Genomic DNA, 4,480 nt, shown 5'->3' on the forward strand with positions numbered 1-4,480 from the left:
CAAGAGGCTGCTCAGCTCAAGTGTGAGGCTTCTAAGAAAAGAGTCAGGGACGCAGTTCAGTCTTCTTCTTCCTCACTTGTGACAGCTAAGCAACAGAAGTTCTGGTTGCCTCCTCCTCCTCCGTTTCGTCAGCCTTACCAGCAGAAGAACAAAGGTGGCCATGGTTCTTCAAACTCTTCCAACTCTGGCTATCAGAACAAGTCTCAGAATCAAGCTCCAAAGTCCAATGCTCCTTATCACCGTCCACTCTCAGAGGTGACTTGCAACAAATGTCAGCAGAAAGGTCACTATGCTAACAAGTGCTTCAACCAGAGGCGTCTTCCTCCTCCTCCTCCTGTCAGATCTTCCAGCAATGCAGTGGTCAAGCATAATCCAAAGTTTGCAAAGGTGAACATGTTGAATGCAGCTCAAGCGGAGGAATCTACTGATGTGATAATGGGTAATCTTCCTGTTAACGATATTCCTGCAAAAGTTCTTTTTGATACTGGTGCATCTCTTTCTTTCATTTCAAGACCTTTTGCATCCAAGCATGAATTGCATTTCCAAGGATTGCCTAGGCCGTTAGCAGTTGTCTCTCCAGGCAAATGCATGAATGCAAGTTCCATGGTTCCGAATGTTACCATCAAGATGGGCGGCTATAAATTTCAGTCTTCTCCAATTGTTCTTGGTGACTCGGATATTGATCTTATTCTCGGGATGGACTGGCTTTCTAAGCACAAGGCTCAACTTGATTGTGCTGCCAGAGAAATTCAATTGACACACTCGTCTGAGGATGTGATTGTTTTCGCTGCTCGTGATGAAACCATTCGGTTTTTCTCTCTCAATGAGAAGGGCGAATTGGATGCCATCTCTCAAATTCCAGTCATTTGCGAGTATCAAGATGTCTTTCCAGAAGAGCTTCCGGGCATGCCTCCGCACCGGCCAGTTGAGTTCGTTATCGAACTAGAGCCTGGTACTGTACCCGTTTGCAAGCGTCCATACAAGCTTGGACCTAACAAGCTGAAGGAATTGAAGAAGCAGCTCGATGAACAAGAACGTCTGGGTTTGATCAGACCGAGTTCTTCTCCATGGGGTTGTGGTGTTCTTTTTGTCAAGAAGAAGGATGGCACGGACCGACTTTGTGTCGACTACCGTCCATTGAACAAGAAGACAATCAAGAACAAGTACCCACTTCCCAACATCAATGAGCTATTTGAGCAACTCAAGGGCGCTAAAGTATTCTCGAAGCTTGACCTTCGTATGGGTTATCATCAGATTCGCATTCGTGAAGAAGATATTCCCAAGACAGCATTCAGAACAAGCTTTGGTTCCTATGAATATACTGTCGTGTCTTTCGGCCTTGTCAATGCTCCTCCGGTGTTCTCTCGGATGATGAATTTCATCTTCAACCCTTATACCAATGAATTCGTTCTGGTGTATCTTGATGATATCTTGGTCTTCTCCAAGAATAAGCAGGATCATGCCAAACATTTGCGATTGGTGCTCGACAAGCTCAGAGAGTATCAATTCTATGCGAAGTTCTCCAAATGTGAGTTTTGGCTCGATGAAGTTCTTTTCCTTGGTCACATCATCTCTGCCAAAGGCATCGCTGTTAACCCCGAGAAGGTGTCCGCAGTTCTGGATTGGGAACCTCCTCAAAATGTCAAGCAGCTCAACAGTTTTCTGGGTCTTGCAAGCTATTGCCGAAGATTCGTTGAAATTTTTTCCAAGATTGCAAAGCCTCTTTCCAACCTCCTGCAGAAGCATGTGAAATATGTCTGGACTCCTGAGTGTGACGTTGCTTTCAACACTCTCAAACAGAAACTAGTCACAGCTCCTGTCTTGACTCCTCCTGATGAATCCAAGCCGTATGAAGTCTTCTGTGATGCTTCTCTCCAAGGTCTCGGTGCTGTGTTAATGCAAGAGAAGAAAGTTGTGGCTTATACCTCTCGGCAGTTGAAGCCCAACGAGAAGAACTACCCCACTCACGATCTTGAGTTGGCAGCAGTTGTCCATGCATTGGTTACATGGAGACATCTCTTGTTGGGAAGACAAGTGGACATTTTCACTGATCACAAGAGTCTCAAGTATATCTTCACTCAGCCCAACCTCAACCTCAGGCAGACTCGATGGGTCGAAATGATTCAAGAGTACAATCCGAGTATCGAATATACTCCAGGCAAGGCTAATGTCATTGCAGATGCGTTAAGCAGGAAAGCTTATTGCAACAGCTTAATTCTCAAGCCTTTCCAACCGGATCTTTGTGAAGCTTTCCGCAAGCTGAATCTCCAAGTTGTTCCTCAAGGCATTCTTGCCAACCTCATAGTATCTCCTACTTTGGAAGATCAAATTCATGAGGCACAACTCCTTGATGCCATGGTGAAGAAGGTGAAACGTGGTATCGACAAGGGTCTTTCCAAATACAAGTGCTATCGCATTGATGACAGAGACACTTTGTTCTTCGAGGACCGGTTTGTGGTTCCGAAAGGTGATCTAAGGAAAGTCATAATGAACGAGGCACACAATTCTCTCCTTTCCATTCATCTGGAAGTACGAAGATGTATCATGACCTCAAGCAGTCGTATTGGTGGACTCGAATGAAGCGAGAAATTGCGCAATTCGTGAATGAATGTGATGTCTGCCGAAGAGTGAAAGCAGAACACCAACGACCAGCTGGTCTCCTCCAACCTCTTGCTATCCCAGAATGGAAGTTTGATCATATCGAAATGGACTTCGTGACTGGATTTCCAAAGTCCAAGCGCGGAAATGATGCTATCTTTGTTGTCATTGACAAGCTCTCTAAAGTGGCTCATTTCCTTCCTATCAAAGAATCCATCACAGCAGCTCAGCTGGCAGAGCTCTACACCTCCAGAATTGTCTCCTTGCACGGCATTCCACAATTGATTTCTTCAGATCGTGGAAGTATCTTCACCTCTAAGTTCTGGGACTCCTTCCAGAAGGCCATGGGCACTAATATTCGCTTCAGCACAGCTTTCCACCCTCAAACTAGTGGCCAAGTCGAGCGAGTAAATCAAATTCTTGAAGATATGCTCAGGGCTTCTGTCATTTCCTTTGGCATGAAATGGGAAGATTGTCTTCCTTATGCTGAATTCTCCTACAACAACAGCTTCCAAGCGAGTTCGGGCAAGGCCCCATTCGAGATTCTCTATGGCAGAAAGTGCCGTACTCCTCTTAATTGGTCAGAGACTGGTGAACGCCAACTTCTTGGCAATGACTTAATCACTGAAGCTGAAGAAATGTGTAAAGTCATCCGTGATAAGCTCAAAGCCGCGCAATCGCGCCAGAAGAGCTACTATGATAGTAAGCACCGTGATTTGGCTTTCGAGATCGGAGACCATGTCTACCTCCGCGTCTCTCCAATGAAAGGCACTCGTCGTTTCGGTATCAAAGGGAAGCTTGCCCCTAGATACGTGGGTCCTTTCAAGATCATTGGCAAAAGAGGTGACCTCGCCTATCAACTTGAACTTCCTTCCAACTTCGCGAACGTGCACGATGTGTTCCACGTGTCACAGCTCCGCAAGTGCTTCAAGACGCCTGAGCGCACTATCGACTTCGAAGAGATTGACCTCCAAGAAGATTTGTCTTATCATGAGCACCCAGTTGCTATTCTTGAAGAAACTGAGCGCAAGACTCGCAACAAGTCTATCAAATTCCTCAAAGTGAAGTGGTCGCACCATTCTGACCGGGAAGCCACCTGGGAACGCGAGGACCATCTCCGTTCCGAATATCCGGAGTTCTTTCAGTCCTAGATCTCGGGACGAGATCCTCTCGTAGTGGTGGAGTGTTGTAACACCCCGCATGTAACTTGCCATATTTGTAACTCCGACTCTTGCCTTTTCCGGCTATGTGATATGTTTTTCCCTCCGTTGTTGGGTTTTGTCTTTCGTTTTGTATTTTGTCATGTCATGCATTTTCATATCATGTCATCATGTGCATTGCATTCGCATACGTGTTCGTCTCATGCATCCGAGCATTTTCCCCGTTGTCCGTTTTCCAATCCGGCGCTCCTATCTCCTCCGGTGCACCCCTCTAGTTTCTTTCGTGTGCGTGTGTCAAACTTTCTCGGAATGGACCGAGGCTTGTCAAGTGGCTTTATTATACCACCCGGAGACTACCGGTCAAGTTTCGTTCCATTCGGAGGTCGTTTGGTACTCCAACGGTTAACCGGGCCTCCGCTATGTCCTTTTGAGTGTCCAGCAAAAACCCCCTCCAAATGCAGCCCAAAGCCCACCAAACTCTCTTCCATGCTTTAGGTCGTTCGATCACGATCGTGTGGGCGAAAACCGCACCTCATTTGGAGTCTACTAGCTCCCTCTACCTATAAATGAGTGGGCATCCCGAAAAACGCATTTGCAGACAAAACCCTAACCCTCTCCTCGCGCCGCGCCGGACACGTCCGCCGTCGGCCGGACGCACCGTCCGCAGCCAATTGGCGCGCGCCACCTCACCCGCCTCTCTCTCCTCCGCCACCGCCGGCCCG

This window comes from Triticum aestivum, chromosome 5D, assembly GCF_018294505.1.
Source record: "Triticum aestivum cultivar Chinese Spring chromosome 5D, IWGSC CS RefSeq v2.1, whole genome shotgun sequence".
NCBI classification, from domain to species: domain Eukaryota; kingdom Viridiplantae; phylum Streptophyta; class Magnoliopsida; order Poales; family Poaceae; genus Triticum; species Triticum aestivum.